Source organism: Coenobita brevimanus, chromosome 80 (assembly GCF_032717465.1).
Source record: "Coenobita brevimanus isolate Jiangsu-jjx chromosome 80, ASM3271746v2, whole genome shotgun sequence".
Taxonomy (NCBI): Eukaryota; Metazoa; Arthropoda; class Malacostraca; order Decapoda; family Coenobitidae; genus Coenobita; species Coenobita brevimanus.
In genome coordinates this window covers 51,939,540-51,960,149 of record NC_137033.1, presented here as the reverse complement: position 1 = coordinate 51,960,149, position 20,610 = coordinate 51,939,540, and positions in this window count along the sequence as shown.

The window sequence follows — 20,610 nt, the reverse complement described above, 5'->3', positions numbered from 1 at the left end:
GATGACTTTAGTATCTGTCTTCTCCAGTCCGATAAGTCTCTGGAGCTGAATAAAAATGTTTTGAAGTTTGAGTAATAGAATGAAGATTACGTCTTGGGAGTGAAGAGTTTAATTATGTTTGCCTAATCACCCTTGTTCGAAAAATCTCCCTTACGCTGAATAACTTAGACAGTCAGTAGCAAGAATATAATAGTAAAATTAATGGTTATGGAAGGTAAAATTTACTTTTTCCTCCCCCATCCCTGGGAGTTGGATATTTGCTTCTTCCGTTTGCGGGGAACTCGCCAAACTTTTATCCTTATACGTATATTCTCTCCTAGACATTTTGCTGCCACTTTCAGCCTTACATTTTAAGTCTGTTTTTTCGTCATGACACAAGATCTCTTTAGTATGTTTTATTATTATACTGGTTTGGTATCTTCTTGCTTGGCGTCATATTGTCTGTTACAATAAATCGTGTCCTGTTTGAATAATATTTTATTATTTACTGCATTATCATAATTTAGTTTTCAGCAGCACATGTGACTCCTTAGCATCCCCTCGGACACCTACTGTACCATCATCATGCCAGTACCATAGTCAGGTGGAATGTTACGTATCCAGAGGTGGAACTCTGTGTGAACATGTATTATTTAAGTGAATGTATATGTGTTTTTACTCCGTTTTAGTGATGGATCATTTGCTAGAGGAAGAACCAGGTTTGAAAACTGCCGTATTGTCCTGAGGAAATGATGATTCACAGCTACAGGAAGAAACATGCTGAAAATCGACTTCATCTAGACAGTAAAGGTACAATGAGTGATGGTATATTGCAGCGAGAAGCAGGCTTGATAATACCTATAATCTAAAAGGACAAGGCCTAATTGTAGTGAAAAATTTACCTATTTAAAATCTCTGGTAATTTCGTGTTCGTCACTGTAAACCCCACGTACAGAGTGTGAAGACAGAGACTTCCTCCGCTTGACATTGTTAAAGAAATGCTTATTTTTTATTTGTAGCCTTTGAAAATATACCAGCTAGCATCATCTGTGTTGGTAGCACTGACGAAAGCCTACTGTAGTGTTCGTTTATGGCGATGACAATTTAAATGTTCTGCTGATTTCGGGTTATGTTTTCGTCAAAGTCCAGTCCTGGTACTTGCCATACATATTATTAATGCTGTTTGCTGATTATTTCATTCAGCCCAGGGTAGACTTCAGAGTGCAAGGTTTAGATGCAACCTTCATTATACCCCTCTTTACGAGACGTCTCCCCTAAGCTGAGTAGAAACATGCCCGTAACCACCTTGAGGCAGACGAGGCAGCCGCCTCGTCTGGCATCTCCTCTCCTCCTCCCCTCCTTTAGCAGCCTGCTCAATCCACCCCCACCCCAAAGTCCAGGGACTTGTTCTGATCGCGTTCATAACTTTAAACTGATCCCTGTCATTCTCAACCCGCAGTGCTTCATGATTACTACTAATTACATAATAGTTGGTTATAGAAACATTTCAGTTATATTAAGGGTAATGAGACAGACCAACTAGTCTTTAGTGTCATTAGAGTAAAATTTAATTGAGCGTCTGTAGTCACTACGATGCAGCAACCAACACTTGCTTCATTACTGTTTAACATGATGCCAATAATCCTTTCTAGCATGTATGAATATGCCGTATTGCAGAACACATATAACTGAATGCAGTGCACCCAACCACTAAAGATGGCATTAATAAGAACATACAACTGTAGTAACATTTTTGAAAATTTCCGAGTTACTTAATTTAAATCTGTTCAGATTAAAATTGCGTTGTTTGGTGCTAGGGTTAAAAAAAAAAAAAAAAAATCGGAGGGAGCATGCCCTTGGACCCCCTAGTAGGGCTGTGTTCGCCTTGTCTGTTTTCAAGTCCTGGTTACAGCCCTGAGAAACATCTGGAAGTAGCAAGAATTAAAATAAAAAAGTCACTAGATTCAATGGGTTAAAAGGCTTCCTAGCACATCATCATTGACGATTTAGTTTTCATACAGAGCGTTATTGTTCTTTCTGTATGTTATTGGTCTTTAACCCCTCGAGCGTCAAGATATTTTTGTATTTGTACCAAGACCTGACTGCTTCATTTAGCTTCGGGGAGGCGCTTTTGTTGTGGCGGAATTATTGTGTATTGTTTGTAACCCCATCATTATGAGAGACCATCAGTTAAAATAAAACAATGTGGAAGTAGAAATGCTGTATAAAAGACTCCCTCAGACCGAATTGGTTGGACGTCTCCACCGATTCCATTACTGTCACACAATATAATACAAACCTGGGATTCGAAGGAATGTACTGGTAATATCCAGGTACCAGGCAGCTTCCTTAACTAAAGACAATATGGCTGTTAGCCCAGAATTGACTCTGGTACCAGTATCTCTTCTCTTCCAGTTTGTTTTGCATATTCATATTATCTTATATGCAATTTTTGAAGTCTGTGTCGGTTAAAAAAAATATATATATTTATTGATACACAAATTAATGATAAACGAGTATGAAAAAAATAGTACACTGACGATGAGATGCTAACCATCCTTCAAATCTGATGACAGCGCTACCGTTAATGTTCTTTCGTTGGTCTTCAAGTAGAAAATGGGTTCCTGATAGGCTACATTTACTGGTAAAATGCTTGTTTATGTGTAGACTTTTCCCCTTAATATTACCAGTAGCTGCCTGTGTGATAAGGATATTTTTGTGTTATTTATAAAAGTTTGGAGTTGTGTTTCCCGCTCTAAAACATAATTGCTAAATGTGTGCTTTTTTACTCTCCTTCATCTTGTTTCATGAGGTAGATGGGGACACCCACCATCCAGTTACTTGATATAGCTCATTCTTCAGACGACTTCACAGAGTAACAAACCAGAAGTGAGTCCTCGAAATACGAAAACCCAAAGTACGAATTTTCGATGGTACGAAATCGATTAATATAGGACAAATTCCACAGTACGAAAATATGTCTCGATACGAAAATCGATACTCGATACGAAAGGAAATGCAGAGATAGCCAGATTATCCAGACTATATGATGTGAAGAAGTGCCTGAATAGTCTGAAATCACGATTTATCAGGTGGAAATAAAACAAGTACTGTTAGATTGATTTATTTACCAGTAAATGTACAATGAAAGACACAACTATCTTCCCAGTTCAGTCTGAAGAAAATTTACACCAGGCAAAATATAATGAAAACCATGTTTCTACTAGTGCGTGTTTCAAATGGTTCGATTTTTCCACGCTATATTCGTCAGACTTTGGGGAGATACTTGTGTCTTTCATTCTACAGTTGAAGCAGCAGAAAGACCTTACCAATTCAATTCATAATCCTCCAGCTTGTTTCTGTAATTTTCTGACAACTTTCAGTTTGGCAAATTACTTTTTCTTGCTGAAAAATTTCCTCCCCGTTATTATCTTCACTTTCCCCTAAGATCGTTTCCAGCGCGGTGGAAGAAACTCAACGTGCTCAAAGGTGGATATCGTTTCCCAATTTCCCAACTGGAGGTTAGGTTAGGTTAAAATTATTAGGTACAGATAAGCTCGGTTAGGCCAGGTTTAGTTAAACACTTAGGGACTAACAGTCCTTTCTGCCATTATGTTAAGGAAATAAACAAGAGTTGTCGCACCAGAACAGCTAAAAATGACGAGGAAACAGATTTAATAAGAAACATTTACTGTATTTACCAACCCAGATATAAAATGAAAAATATAAAAGACTATTAGGAAGAATTTATTTGGTAAGGTGCTTTTACTGCTTAAAGTAAAACATATGTTTCGCCCCCTTAACGGCTGTGGGTTCAGATATTTGCGTGCTCCCGTGGTCGGCCTTGGGACCATTTTTTCAAAGTTCTAAAATCAATTTCTTTTCTTACATATGTGAAAAAGACTCGTCTGGCTCACCTGGCTTTTTTTTTATTATTATTATTTTTTCCCCTAAACCCATCCTGTGATTTGCTATGATTCGTGTAAGAATTAATAAAATTAGGATGCGTGTTACATCAGCATGTATACATCGGCCGAAAACATCTGGGACGAAGTGAACTGTGAACGCCAGACTGCTTGAGGTGGTAGAGTAGGGTCGTGTAAACACACCAGTGACCCTCATTCCCTTCCCATAATTGCTCGCATTTTTTTATAGCTCACCCTGAACAACGTCTTATTGTACTGGTGTCAACATCACTGACACCAGTACAATAAGACGTTGTTCAGGGCCAGCAGCTATGAAAGCAATAATGGAATACATTATTGTTTGTATCAGTCCTCTCTCTTTCACACATACACATAAGAACAAACAAAAGAATGAGCAGTAAATGCACACTAACTCTAAGGTGCAGAAATAACTGTGCTCAGTCGCTGGGAAGAGTGATACCAAACGAAGAATGAGGGACTGAATGCTAACAAACGAGAACATGTGGGACAAAAGTCATTTTTTTCTGATTAGCAAACATTTTTGTTCCATGTCGTCTCTTAAAATTGTAAAACCCATAATCTTTCGTGTAAGCATACAGCCTAAAGACCTTACCAATTCAGTTCATAATCGTATAGTTTGTCTGTTATATTTTTCTGACTATTTTGGGGGTTGTAAATTATGTTCTCTTGCTGAAAGAAACTTACTCAAAGTTAGGGCACATGTAACATAAGCATGTAAACACCAGCGAATACATCTGGAGTGTACAGAACGCCTGACATGGGATGGTAGAGTAGGGTCATGTACACACACCAGTGACCTTCGTTCCCTTTCCGTAATTGTTCGCAGTTTTTTTATAATGCTCTAACTCAACGTCATTGACACCGAAACAGTGAAGTGTTGTTGAAGGCCGGCAGCTATGAAGGGGTTGATTGAATACTGTATGAAAAATTCAAAATGGGAGCGGTGCATAGCGCCACACTCGCTTGTCGAGAGAAATCGAACTAACCCCTCTCTGGTAAACAAATTTTTGCGCGCTTCTCAGTTGAGCCCACATCCTCCTCTCCTCACAGCCTCGCTGTACATAAGGATATTTTCTCAGCCCTTCACCTTTTCGTATTGTTTCGCCATGCCTCCCAAGCCCCTGCATCATCTTCAGCATTGGGGGAGCCCGCTGCAAAGAAGCAGCAGCACCGTACTCTAATTCTGGAAAGGAAATTGGAAATTATAAGACCCCATGAGGAGGGGCAGGGTGTCTCGGAGATTGGGCGTGCTTTAGGCCTTGCTGTTTCCACCACTGAGACTGTGGCAAAGAAAAAGGAGATGTACAAAAATATGGCCACCTCCTTCTCTACAATTGTATGCAGGTATTGCTTACTTCTTAATAGGGGGTGTGAAGTTTAGGTGAGGGTCCTAGGGGGTCCTTGGACGCATCCCCCCATTTATATGTATATTTCATGGGAAAATCGTTTCGATATACGAAATTTCGAATTACAAAAGTCTTTTTTGGTCCCTATCCCTTTCGCATATCAAGGACACACTGTACATTAGTTCTTGTGATTACAAAAACCATTTGCAACTTTGGGCGGTAACGATGTAAACAGATGAATGCCTGGTGTTCTAATGGGCTGAGGAGCTCCAACTCGGTGTGTTTTGCAATAGTTTGCATCTGATGGGTGGTTAGTGTTTCTTGTTCATGTAAAGCCCCTGTCACATATACACGACTCAAGGGCCGATTGCAGCGCGACTCAAGGTCGTGTCCTAGTTGGTTCTCATGCCTCCCGACAGACCCCGAATCTGCTCTGCTCATGACTGCCTAATGACCGTGTCAGGACTGCATGATGACTAGTCGTGACGTCCTCAAGAACGCAACAAGATCGCGAGATTACTGTGAGGCGACAGAGCTACGATTTCAAATTTGAAATTTAACAAATTTTTATCAGCCACGACCGTGACATGACCGCCCACAAACGCAAGACGACTTCGTGACGCATTTGGGGAATGCACCCTGACCCCCCAGGACACCCCCACGACCGAGCTATGGGCAGGGCATCACACCTGAACCACCAATGACACCCAGTGGGGGGCGGGGCATCACACCTAGACCACCAATGAAACAGCATGGGGCAGGGCATCACACCTGGTCCACTAATGACACCCAGAACATCACCATGGACCTCTCCTGTGTCTAGTCAGTTGATGAGGGACACACAGTCATAACGGGTTTTTTTGTTGGCGACACAATCACGACACGCAATGACCGCATCACGATGCATCCAATTGAGCTAAGACTGCATCATGACAGATGTATGACATTCTCGACTGCAACACAACTGTGACACGACTTTTGGCAAGTCATGAGGAGGCCATATTTTTTTACGCATACTTTAAAGAAAATCGTGAGGCCCGACGAGTCGTCCCAGCGGCTCACGAGCGCCCAAACGAGTCCGGGCTTTGTCGGCGAGTCGAGGGATGATCAATTAAAAAATAAGTTACGACCTTGAGTCGCGCTGTGGTCGGCCCTTGACTGGTTTGTGTGTGTCAGGGGCTTAACGCCATCCAGCAACGAGCGTGGCGTGTCTTCATCTTCAGTGTCAGGACTGAATACCCATCCCCAGGCCCTTACGCTCCTGGTGCAAAACAGGATGCAGCAGAGTAGAAGAGATTCCTTGTTTTACCAAGTCCTTATAAGTCTCATTATATCTACTGTACATATATATATATTTTTTTCTACAGTAACTTACGAGAAATTTCTATGGCACTATTCCACATTATACTTTATATATATATATATATATATATATATATATATATATATATATATATATATATATATATATATAATATATATATAAATATATATATATATGTATATTAATTTATATTTATATATAATATATATATATATATATATATATATAAATATAAATATATATATATATATATATATATATATATATATATATATATATATATATATAATGTTACATAGCCTATGATTTCATCATCCTTTGTGTAATTCTAACGTACAGTGTGCTGCCTGTTTGATCACGAGCGTGTTCTGCCTCAGTCCCCCCCTTCTACCGTTATAGTAGAGTAAGTCGTCCTTTCTGTTGTTCAGAGCAGGATTGTCAGCTCTTTGTCCCCTAGGCTTCATTTGCGCGTCCTTCTTACAAGTTGTATCAAGCTCTGCTGGCCCCTATATAATGAGCTCAGTCTCTACATTAATTGCCACTTAGATCTACTCCTCATTTTGTTCACATCTCTGTCCTCCCCTGTACAGTTATTGTTGTGAGTGCTCAGGAAGTCTCCAACCATCTAGCAGCTGTGTAATTTGAGTATAACTGTTGTTGCATTTTTTTCTTGTGCTGTGTAGCATAGGGTTAATTCTTAGGCCTAGTGAGGTTTTTTGTAATTCATGTAAAGTTCTTATTGTCAGCTATCATTAATAATAGTTTGTATCAGTAATAACATATTTTGCATTAACTGAGCATTACCCAGTGTATTTTCATTTTATCAGGGCTGACTTAGATAAATTTACTCTTGCTAATTTCGTGTTAATAGAGGCTATTGCAGTTAACCATATATTTAACCTGTTTTTTGCCATTACATTATCCTTATGAGTCCTGAATGTTTTGTTGTTAGTTTGAGCATTAAACTTTAACTTGTAATTTTACCTAACTCTTTTGTTTTGAACCTGGAACTTTACGGGACAGTAGTGATTTTTAGTATTCTCACTTAAAGTGTACATTATCTTTCGCTGTTCCGTAATAAATTTGGCGACCTCATATCAGGATATTCAGGATATTATCATAAGGATATTGCTTGATATTTTGTGACTGTTACTTATTCATGATGTCTACTATTACTAAACTTGATGAAGCCAAAGATTTTTTGTCAAATGTGCAAACAGTGTGTGATGTAGAAAACAGAACAAAGAATGAACTTAAGCTTGTTGCTCAACAATTGGGAATTGCTGTTCGCTCTCATCATTCTAAAGATCAAATTGTTGACATGATTAATGAAAGCTTGTTTAATGTAACTCCTCCAAATGAGCAAACGCAGATTGAATTAGCTAAGTTACAGCTAGCCCTGCAGGATTCTCGTGCTAAGGAGGCGGAGGCTCGTATTCAGCAGGCACAGATACACGCACAAGTTGAACTTGCCAGGTTTCAGGCAGACCATGAGTATCGCATGAAACAAGGTGGAACTGGATCATCTAGCTCTGATGATTTTGATGTGGCTAAAAATGTTAAACTTGTCCCTCCTTTTAATGAATCTGATTTAACAAAGTATTTTCAGTTGTTTGAGAGGGTAGCTACAGGTTTTAATTGGCCCAAAAGGTATTGGCCAGTACTCCTTCAAACTGTTCTCACCGGTAAAGCTCAAGTAACTTATGCATCTTTGCCTCAGGATCAAACTGATATTTATGATGTAGTTAAGAGCTTGATTCTTAAGGCCTATGAGCTTGTTCCTGAAGCCTATTGAGTAAAATTTAGGACAACTTACAAGCAAGATAAGCAATCCCTTGTTGAGTATGCCAAAATCAAAGAAGATATGATAGAGCAGTGGTTAAATTCTAAGAATGTGGATTCTGATTTTGGTAAATTTAAGCAGATGATTTTGCTGGAGGACTTCAAGAGGTGTATTTATAAAGATGTAAGCCTATATCTTGATGAGAAAAGAATAGATAATTTGTCTGATGCTGCAGTTTTAGCTGATGAATATGTTCTCACTCACAAGAGATATTCTAGAGAAAAAGGGAAAGCTGAGAGTAAGTACGTTGCCTCTACTCAGAGTACAGGTAACAGGGAAGAGAATAAAGATGATGTTTCTCAGGAAGTAAATACTAGCTTCACCTCTAGATTTCAGAAAAGTAAATGTACTTATTGTAGTAAGCTTGGTCATACTACGGAGAAATGTTTCAGGAGACAGCGTGATGTGAACAAAAAAGAGTCTTTAAATATTCAGTCAATTGGTCTAGTGTCCACTCTTGAGAGTTCCCAGAATTCTTTAACTGAGTTAACTGAACCTGCTTTGAGGGGTAACTTAAATTCTCATGATGGAGCTCCTCTTTTGAGCAGTAACGTGGGTGACACTCTCAAGAGTTTATGTGCTAATATCCTGTCTGATGGTTTTGTCAGTCCTCTGGACAATAATGACAGGAAATCAGTTAAAATATATCGTGATATAGGTGCTTGCCAATCCCTTATGCTGACCAGTGTTCTAGGCTCTAATGTTAATTCCTCTGATGAAACTGTAATCTTACAAGGCGTAGGGAATAATTTCTTCTCTGTCCCTCTGTGCAGAGTGAATTTAGTCTGGTTTTGTTAATGGTTCCGTTATGGTTGGGTTGGTTGAGACACTCCCAATGTCAGGTGTAACTTTCTTACTTGGAAATGATATTGGTGGAAGTCAAGTGTGTCCAGCTCCTCAGTTGTCTAGTGAGCCAGTGGCTGCGACCCAGGATTGCGATGTCCCTGATGTGTTCCCTGCATGTGCTGTCACTAGGGCTAAGTCTAAAGTTACTGGTGATTTAGAGGATAATGATGATGATGATGTTATCCTAGCTGACACTTTTCTTGCTAATTTGGACCACTCACCAGATGAGGCAGTACCCCGTAGTGTTGATAATTTGTCTCAAGAGTTGGTTGAGTTGCAGGTTGCTGACCCTGAGTTGAAAGGTCTAGCTAACTCTGCTTGCAGTGAGGAAGAGTCAGCCGGTGCTTCTACTTGTTATTATATAAAGTCAGGAGTGCTTATGAGGAAGTGGAGACCCCCAACAGCATCAGCCGACTGTGAATGGGAGGTTGTACATCAAGTTGTCATCCCTCGTGTTTGTAGGCAGGATATCATTAGAGTGGCTCATGATTCCAGTTTGGCAGGACACCTTGGAGTGAGGAAGACTGTGGCACGCATTTTGAAACACTTCTACTGGCCAGGTATCTTCAGGGATGTTTCCTGGTATTGTAAGTCTTGTCACACCTGTCAAGTTGTGGGGAAGTGTAATCAGACCGAAAAGGTTGCACCTCTAGTTCCCATTCCTCCTTTTGAGGCGCCTTTCACCCGTGTGTTGGTGGATATTGTGGGCCCTCTTCCTAAGACTTCTTCAGGATTTTCTTATGTGTTGACCCTCATTGATATGGCTACTCGTTATCCTGAAGCCATTCCACTCAGAAATATCTCAGCAAAGAACGTGGTTAAGGAAATGCTAGGGTTCTTCACAAATCTTGGTCTGCCCAAGGAGGTACAGTCAGACCGGGGAAGTAATTTCATGTCAAATGTTTTCAAGCAGTCTCTGAAAGAGTTGGGCATCACCCAGATCACGTCTTCAGCTTACCATCCCCAGACCCAAGGAGCGTTGGAGAGATATCATCAAACACTCAAATCGATGCTCAAGAAATACTGTTTGGAACATCAGAAAGACTGAGATAAAGGTCTTCCATTCATTGTGTTTGCTGCAAGAGAATCTCCAAATGAATCACTGGGCTTCTCACCTTTTGAACTACTGTTTGGCCATGAGTAAGAGGACCCCTTAAGCTACTCAAGGAATGCTGGCTGTCGGAGGAAGATGACGTCAACCTGCTGGAGTATGTGATGAAGTTCAAAGAACGGCTGTCCACTGCTTTACAGCTGGCGAGAGAGAATTTAGGAGCTGCTCAGGAGAAGATGAAGACTTGGTATGATAACAAGTCCAGGTTACGCCACTTTCAGCCAGGAGATCAGGTTTTGATTCTGCTACCGGTGCATGGGCAACCTCTTCAAGCCAAGTTTAGTGGTCCTTATTTCGTGGAGAAGAAACTCAGTGATGTCAACTATGTCATCACCACACCAGATCGTAGAAAGAGCAAGCAACTATGTCACATCAACATGCTAAAGTTATATCACAGGCGGGACGAAAATAATCCAGTCTGCACTGTAGCTGTTCCACCCGAGTCTGCAAGTGAAGCTCTCCCATGTAGTATGAGCCTGAGTGATAGTTTGGGGAAGAATCCTGATATCATGAATGATCTCCAGACTAAGCTTTCTCATCTACCTCCCGAGGAAAGGCAGGAGTTTTCGGCATTACTGCAGGAGTACCCGCATGTGTTCCGTGCCACTCCAGGAAGAACTACTGTGTTGATGCTTGATGTCGATGTTGGAGATGCAAAGCCAATTAAACTGCCTCCTTAACGTGTGAACCCAGTGAAAGTTCCTCTCATCCAGAAGGAGCTTGGCTACCTGTTGGACCACAAGATGATTGAGCCCTGTCAGAGCGAGTGGAGTTCTCCAGTCACTCTGGTTCCTAAGCAGGGTGGGTCACAGCGGCTTTGCCTCGACTACAGACGTGTTAATCAGATAACCAAAACAGATACTTACCCTCTCCCTCGCGTGGAAGATTGCATAGACAGGATCGGAGGGGCTAGGTACATAAGTAGGTTTACAGATTGTTTTAGAGTAATAAGAAATTTCCTTTGTAAATTTCTTTTTCTTTGTGGGGAGGTGTTACATAGCCTATGATTTCATCATCCTTTGTGTAATTCTAACGTACAGTGTGCTGCCTGTTTGATCACGAGCGTGTTCTGCCTCAGTCCCCCCCTTCTACCGTTATAGTAAAGTCGTCCTTTCTGTTGTTCAGAGCAGGATTGTCAGCTCTTTGTCCCCTAGGCTTCATTTGCGCGTCCTTCTTACAAGTTGTATCAAGCTCTGCTGGCCCCTATATAATGAGCTCAGTCTCTGCATTAATTGCCACTTAGATCTACTCCTCATTTTGTTCACATCTCTGTCCTCCCCTGTACAGTTATTGTTGTGAGTGCTCAGGAAGTCTCCAACCATCTAGCAGCTGTGTAATTTGAGTATAACTGTTGTTGCATTTTTTCTTGTGCTGTGTAGCATAGAGTTAATTCTTAGACCTAGTGAGGTTTTTTGTAATTCATGTAAAGTTCTTATTGTCAGCTATCATTAATAATAGTTTGTATCTGTAATAATTTATCTTGCATTAACTGAGCATTACCCAGTGTATTTTCATTTTATCAGGGCTGACTTAGATAAATTTACTCTTGCTAATTTCGTGTTAATAGAGGCTATTGCAGTTAACCATATATTTAACCTGTTTTTTGCCATTACATTATCCTTATGAGTCCTGAATGTTTTGTTGTTAGTTTGAGCATTAAACTTTAACTTGTAATTTTACCTAACTCTTTTGTTTTGAACCTGGAACTTTACGGGACAGTAGTGATTTTTAGTATTCTCACTTAAAGTGTACATTATCTTTCGCTGTTCCGTAACAATATATATATATATATATATATATATATATATATATATATATATATATATATATATATATATATATATATACACAGGGAGGTGCAAAAGTAGATTGACATTATTATGTTTCATTATGTTTGTAAAAGTCTTATGTTATGTAAAACTCTTATGTGTCGAAGTGTAGCTGACAGACTCCAGGAATGTGTCAGTGGTGAGGGCGGGCACTCTGAACACTTACGAGACTAAAAGTGTGTCTTTTGTTTTGGAATAAATGGTAAATGTCAACCTACTTCTGCACCACCCTGTATATATATATATATATATATATATATATATATATATATATATATATATATATATATATATATATATATATATATTGTTACGGAACAGCGAAAGATAATGTACACTTTAAATGAGAATACGAAGAGTCACTACTGTCCCGTAAAGTTCCAGGTTCAAAACAAAAGAGTTAGGTAAAATTTCAAGTTAAAGTTTAATGCTTAAATTAACAACAAAACATTCAGGACTCATAAGGATAATGTAATGGCAAATAAACAGGTTAAATATATGGTTAACTGCAATAGCCTCTATTAACACGAAATTAGCAAGAGTAAATTTATCTAAGTCAACCCTGATGAAATGAGATACCAGATAATACTCAGTGAATGCCAGATAAATTATTACAGATACAAACTATTATCAAAAATGACTGACAAAGAACCCTACATAAATTACAAACTTCACTAGGCCTACAAATTAAACTTATGCTATAGTGTACAAGAAAAAATGCAACAACAGTTATACTCAAATTACACACAGCTGCTAGATGGTTGGAGATTTCTTGAGCACTCACAATAATAATATCTGTACAGGGGAGGACAGAGATGTGAACAAAATGAGGAGCAGATCTAAGTGGCAATGATGCAGAGACTGAGCTCATTATATAGGAGCCGGCAGAGCCTGATACAACTTGTAAGAGGACGCGCAAATGAAAGCCATGGGGACATAGAGCTGACAATCCCGCTCTGGACAACAGAGAGAACGACTTACTCTACTATAACGGTAGAAGGGGGGGACTGAGGCAGAACACGCTCGTGATCAAACATGCAGCATACTGTGCGTTAAAATTACACAAAGGATGATGAAATCATAGGCTATGTAACACCTCCCCACAAAGAAAAAGAAATTTACAAAGGAAATTTCTTATTAATCTAAAACAATCTGTCTAAAGTCTAGATAAGCAATCTGCAATAACATTTTCTTTCCCCTTGATAGGTTGTATGTCTAATGAATACTCCTGAAGAAGTAGACTCCATCTTGTCAATCTCTGATTTTTATCTTTAAACTTACTAAGGAATTTCAGTGGGTTATGATCGGTATAAATGACTATGGGGTCAAAACCAGAACACAAATAAAATGAAAAATGCTGTAAACCCAAAATCAAGGCCAAAAGCTCTTTCTCAATAGTTGAGTAGTTCTTTTGAGGTGGAGTGAACTTCTTACTGTAATAAGATACAGGATGTTCAATACCCTGATCATCCTCTTGCAGCAAAACAGCCCCAGCTCCTGTATCACTTGCATCAACAGCCATCTTAAAAGGCTTAGCAAAATTTGGAGTAGCGAGCACTGGCTGACTTAATAGAATAGCTTTAAGTTTGTTGAAAGAGGATTCACAGTTATCGGTCCAGACAAATTTAACTCCCTTTTTCAGTAGGTCTGTAAGTGGTGATACAAGAATAGAAAAGTTAAGAACAAATCTCCTGTAATAACCTACCATTCCCAAAAATCTTTGTAGCTCTTTCCTACTTTTAGGTCTGGGAAGATCACTTATAACCTGAACCTTAGCTCCTGGTGGTGCAACATGTCCATCACCAATTACATACCCAAGGTACTGAACTTTAGCTTGACCAAACTCACACTTTGATAAATTAGCTACAAGATTAGCATGAACTAAACGGTCAAGAAATTTACTGACATGGCATAGGTGATCTTTCCAGTTGTGACTGAAGATTAATACATCATCAATATAAACAACACACCCTGCCAAACCCTCTGTTACAACATTCATGAGCTTCTGAAATGTGGCTGGTGCATTCTTCATACCATACGGCATTACTGAACATGCAAAAGCCTTTCCTAGTGTTACAAAACATGAGATCTCCCTAGCACGTTCAGTCATAGGTACTTGCCAGTATCCCTTTAACAAATCAAACTTACTTATGTACCTAGCCTTTCCGATCTTGTCTATGCAATCTTCCACGCGAGGGAGAGGGTAAGTGTCTGTTTTGGTTATCTGATTAACACGTCTGTAGTCAATGCAAAGCCGCTGTGACCCACCTGGCTTAGGGACCAGAGTGACAGGAGAACTCCACTCGCTCTGACAGGGCTCAATCATCTTGTGGTCCAACAGGTAGCCAAGCTCCTTCTGGATGAGAGGAACTTTCACTGGGTTCACACGGTAAGGAGGCAGTTTAATTGGCTTTGCGTCTCCAACCTCGACATCATGCATCAACACAGTAGTTCTTCCTGGAGTGGCACGGAACACTTGCGGATACTCCTGCAGTAATGCCGAAAACTCCTGCCTTTCCTTGGGAGGTAGATGAGAAAGCTTAGTCTGGAGATCATTCATGATATCAGGATTCTTCCCCAAACTATCACTCAGGCTCATACTACATGGGAGAGCTTCACTTGCAGACTCGGGTGGAACAACTACAGTGCAGACTGGATTATTTTCGTCCCGCCTGTGATATAACTTTAGCATGTTGATGTGACATAGTTGCTTGCTCTTTCTGCGATCTGGCGTGGCGATGACATAGTTGACATCACTGAGTTTCTTCTCCACGAAATAAGGGCCACTAAACTTGGCTTGAAGAGGTTGCCCATGAACTGGTAGCAGAATCAAAACCTGATCTGGCTGAAAGTGGCATAACCTGGACTTCTTGTCATACCAAGTCTTCATCTTCTCCTGAGCAGCTCCTAAATTCTCTCTCGCCAGCTGTAAAGCAGTGGACAGCCGTTCTTTGAACTTCATCACATACTCCAGCAGGTTGACGTCATCTTCCTCCGACAGCCAGCATTCCTTGAGTAACTTAAGGGGTCCTCTTACTTCATGGCCAAACAGTAGTTCAAAAGGTGAGAAGCCCAGTGATTCATTTGGAGATTCTCTTGCAGCAAACACAACGAATGGAAGACCTTTATCCCAGTCTTTCTGATGTTCCAAACAGTATTTCTTGAGCATCGATTTGAGTGTTTGATGATATCTCTCCAACGCTCCTTGGGTCTGGGGATGGTATGCTGAAGACGTGATCTGGGTGATGCCCAACTCTTTCAGAGACTGCTTGAAAACGTTTGACATGAAATTACTTCCCCGGTCTGACTGTACCTCCTTGGGCAGACCAAACTTTGTGAAGAACCCTAGCATTTCCTTAACCACGTTCTTTGCTGAGATATTTCTAAGTGGAATGGCTTCAGGATAACGAGTAGCCATATCAATCATGGTCAACACATAAGAAAATCCTGAAGAAGTCTTAGGAAGAGGGCCCACAATATCCACCAACACACGGGTGAAAGGCGCCTCAAAAGGAGGAATGGGAACTAGAGGTGCAACCTTTTCGGTCTGATTACACTTCCCCACAACTTGACAGGTGTGACAAGACTTACAATACCAGGAAACATCCCTGAAGGTACCTGGCCAGTAGAAGTGTTTCAAAATGCGTGCCACAGTCTTCCTCACTCCAAGGTGTCCTGCCAAACTGGAATCATGAGCCACACTAATGATATCCTGCCTACAAACACGAGGGATGACAACTTGATGTACAACCTCCCATTCACAGTCGGCTGATGCTGTTGGGGGTCTCCACTTCCTCATAAGTACTCCTGACTTTACATAATAACAAGTAGAAGCACCGGCTGACTCTTCTTCACTGTAAGCAGAGTTAGCTAGACCTTTCAACTCAGGGTCAGCAACCTGCAACTCAACCAACTCTTGACGAGACAAATTATCAACACTACGGGGTACTGCCTCATCTGGTGAGTGGTCCAAATTAGCAAGAAAAGTGTCAGCTAGGATAACATCATCATCATCATTATCCTCTAAATCACCAGTAACTTTAGACTTAGCCCTAGTGACAGCACATGCAGGGAACACATCAGGGACATCACAATCCTGGGACGCAGCCACTGGCTCACTAGACAACTGAGGAGCTGGACACACTTGACTTCCACCAATATCATTTCCAAGTAAGAAAGTTACACCTGACATTGGGAGTGTCTCAACCAACCCAACCATAACAGAACCATTAACAAAACCAGACTCTAAATTCACTCTGCACAGAGGAACAGAGAAGTAATTATTCCCTACACCTTGTAAGATTACAGTTTCATCAGAGGAATTAACATTAGAGCCTAGAACACTGGTCAGCATAAGGGATTGGCAAGCACCTGTATCACGATATATTTTAACTGATTTCCTCTCATTACTGTCCAGAGGACTGACAAAACCATCAGACAGGAAATTAGCACATGAACTCTTGAGAGTGTCACCCACGTGACTGCTCAAAAGAGGAGCTCCATCATGAGAATTTAAGTTACCCCTCAAAGCAGGTTCAGTTAACTCAGTTAAAGAATTCTGGGAACTCTCAAGAGTGGACACTAGACCAATTGACTGAATATTTAAAGACTCCTTTTTGTTCACATCACGCTGTCTCCTGAAACATCTCTCCGTAGTATGACCAAGCTTACTACAATAAGTACATTTACGTTTCTGAAATCTAGAGGTGAAGCTGGTATTTACTTCCTGAGAAACATCATCTTTGTTCTCTTTCCTGTTACCTGTACTCTGAGTAGAGGCAACGTACTTACTCTCAGCTTTCCCTTTTTCTCTAGAATATCTCTTGTGAGTGAGAACATACTCATCAGCTAAAACTGCAGCATCAGACAAATTATCTATTCTTTTCTCATCAAGATATAGGCTTACATCTTTATAAATACACCTTTTGAAGTCCTCCAGCAAAATCATCTGCTTAAATTTACCAAAATCAGAATCCACATTCTTAGAATTTAACCACTGCTCTAACTAATCTTCTTTGATTTTTGCATACTCAACATGGGATTGCTTATCTTGCTTGTAAGTTGTCCTAAATTTTACTCTATAGGCTTCAGGAACAAGCTCATAGGCCTTAAGAATCAAGCTCTTAACTACATCATAATTATCAGACTGATCCTGAGGCAAAGATGCATAAGTTACTTGAGCTTTACCGGTGAGAACAGTTTGAAGGAGTACTGGCCAATACTCCTTAGGCCAATTAAAACCTGTAGCTACCCTCTCAAACAACTGAAAATACTTTGTTAAATCAGATTCATTAAAAGGAGGGACAAGTTTAACATTTTTAGCCACATCAAAATCATCAGAGCTAGATGATCCAGTTCCACCTTGTTTCATGCGATACTCATGGTCTGCCTGAATCCTAGCAATTTCAACTTGTGCGTGAAACTCAGCCTCCTTGGCTTTTGCCTGAAATTCAGCTTCCCTCACACGAGACTCCGCCTCCTTAGCCTTAGCCTCCTGCAGGGCTAGCTGTAACTTAGCTAATTCAGTCTGCGTTTGCTCATTTGGAGGAGTTACATTAAACAAGCTTTCATTAATCATGTCAACAATTTGATCTTTAGAATGATGAGAGCGAACAGCAATTCCCAATTGTTGAGCAACAAGCTTAAGTTCATTCTTTGTTCTGTTTTCTATATCACACACTGTTTGCACATGTGACAAAAAATCTTTGGCTTCATCAAGTGTAGAAATAGTAGCCATCATGAATATATCACAGTCACAAAATATCAAACAATATCCTTATGATAATATCCTGAATATCCTGGCGAGGTCGCCAAATTTATGTTACGGAACAGCGAAAGATAATGTACACTTTAAGTGAGAATACGAAGAGTCACTACTGTCCCGTAAAGTTCCAGGTTCAAAACAAAAGAGTTAGGTAAAATTACAAGTTAAAGTTTAATGCTTAAATTAACAACAAAACATTCAGGACTCATAAGGATAATGTAATGGCAAATAAACAGGTTAAATATATGGTTAACTGCAATAGCCTCTATTAACACGAAATTAGCAAGAGTAAATTTATCTAAGTCAACCCTGATGAAATGAGATACCAGATAATACTCAGTGAATGCCAGATAAATTATTACAGATACAAACTATTATCAAAAATGACTGACAAAGAACTCTACATAAATTACAAACTTCACTAGGCCTACAAATTAAACTTATGCTATACAGTACAAGAAAAAATGCAACAACAGTTATACTCAAATTACACACAGCTGCTAGATGGTTGGAGATTTCTTGAGCACTCACAATAATAATATCTGTACAGGGGAGGACAGAGATGTGAACAAAATGAGGAGCAGATCTAAGTGGCAATGATGCAGAGACTGAGCTCATTATATAGGAGCCGGCAGAGCCTGATACAACTTGTAAGAGGACGCGCAAATGAAAGCCATGGGGACATAGAGCTGACAATCCTGCTCTGGACAACAGAGAGAACGACTTACTCTACTATAACGGTAGAAGGGGGGGACTGAGGCAGAACATGCTCGTGATCAAACATGCAGCATACTGTGCGTTAAAATTACACAAAGGATGATGAAATCATAGGCTATGTAACAATATATATATATATAGATAGATATATATATATATATATATATATATATATATATATATATATATATATATATATATATATGCTGGAGTTCCTACCAGTCTAATGTGTTGTTATATAAATATAACTCGTGTCTTGCACTATCAGACATAAGACATTTTCATATTTACGGAACTGTCGTAAACCAACACCAAATCAGTATATATATGATTCATCAGAGCAATATTGCACATATGTAGAGTTTATACTTATGATTAATAGTTCTTTTACACTTCCTTAAAACTATGGGAACTTAATAAGATGAATGGATTGCTATAATAACAAGTAAACTTGACTTCTGAAGTGAACTGACGGTATATAAATTGCGTAATTTTAACAAACAGACATGAATGCTAAGTAAATAAAAATTATATATATATATATATATATATATATATATATATATATATATATATATATATATATCATTATCATCCGGACCTCCTTTCCCACCCAAGGGCAGGGTGAGGAGTACCAATGTTCAGACAGCACAAACTTGTCCAGTCCAATAGGCCACGCTTCCATTCACTCAACTTTCAGGCCCCCGGAATCCTGGCTCTACCGGATCCGCCAAAAACATTCACAACATTTTGCAGCTTCACACAAACGTATCCGACTGAGTCAATCCGGACGCTGCCATGCTCAAAATGGATGCCAAAATCCCTGATCATGCACTTCTCACAACATTCATCAAGCCAGCTCGATATCTTGTCAGGTCCCTTGCCTCACCGACTTCCAAACCTCTCTTCCTCAGACACTCATCCACTATATCTCTCCATCTTCTCCTTGGCCTACTTCGCCTCCTCTCTCCTTCAAATTCGTTCAGGTATACCTTTTTCACCACTCTATTGTTATCCATTCCATCCACATGACCATACCATCTCAGGACACTCTCTTCGATTCTGGTGTCCACCGACTTCCTTACTCCACACCTGTCACGAATTACATTATTTCGTATCCTATCCACCCTCTGTACTCCACATACATTCCTCAGCGGTCCCATCTCCACTGCTCTTACTCTTGACTTTTCATTTTCATGCCACACCATAGTCTCACACTCACATGTTAAAGTTGACACTAACACTCCCTCCTGTAAGCCTCGTGGAGCTGCAACACTCAAGCCTCTGTTTCTTATCAAGACCTTCACTGCACCAGCTACTTTTCTTCCTTGTGTCACTCTACTTTCAACTTCTTTTGCACATTTTCCTCTCTTTTCTGTCACTGTACTCAATTATTTGAACTCTCTCACCCATTCCAGTTTCTCTTCATTCACTGTGACATCACACTGGAAGTCACTTTCAATAACCATCACTTTACTTTTAGGGGGGCTCACCATCACTCGCTCAATGTAGTGCTGCTCTCGGGTGTCTGCCCTTTCCTCTCCTCCCTCCATTCCTTCCTCCCTCCTCTGTCTTTCTTTACTTAATTCTTTCCACGTCCATCTGCCTACGGGTGACTTTACACTCTCTCTTTTGTCTTTCTGTCCTTCATTCTTTCCCCTTCCTTCTGCCTGTGGGTGACTCAGCACTGAGTGACAAACCGAATGATTTCCTGTACACCAGGAAACCATTTACTATGCTGGTTGGTAACCATATAACCAAATTATGGTATCTGGCGGTGTAGTGGGTAATTACGGCGCTCCAAACGGATTGAGCTGGTGACGGATTATAGCTGAGGGGTGGTTGGGGTTATTGCTCACGTAATACCGCTCAGGGAGGAGTGAAGCTGGTCACTCTCATCTTAA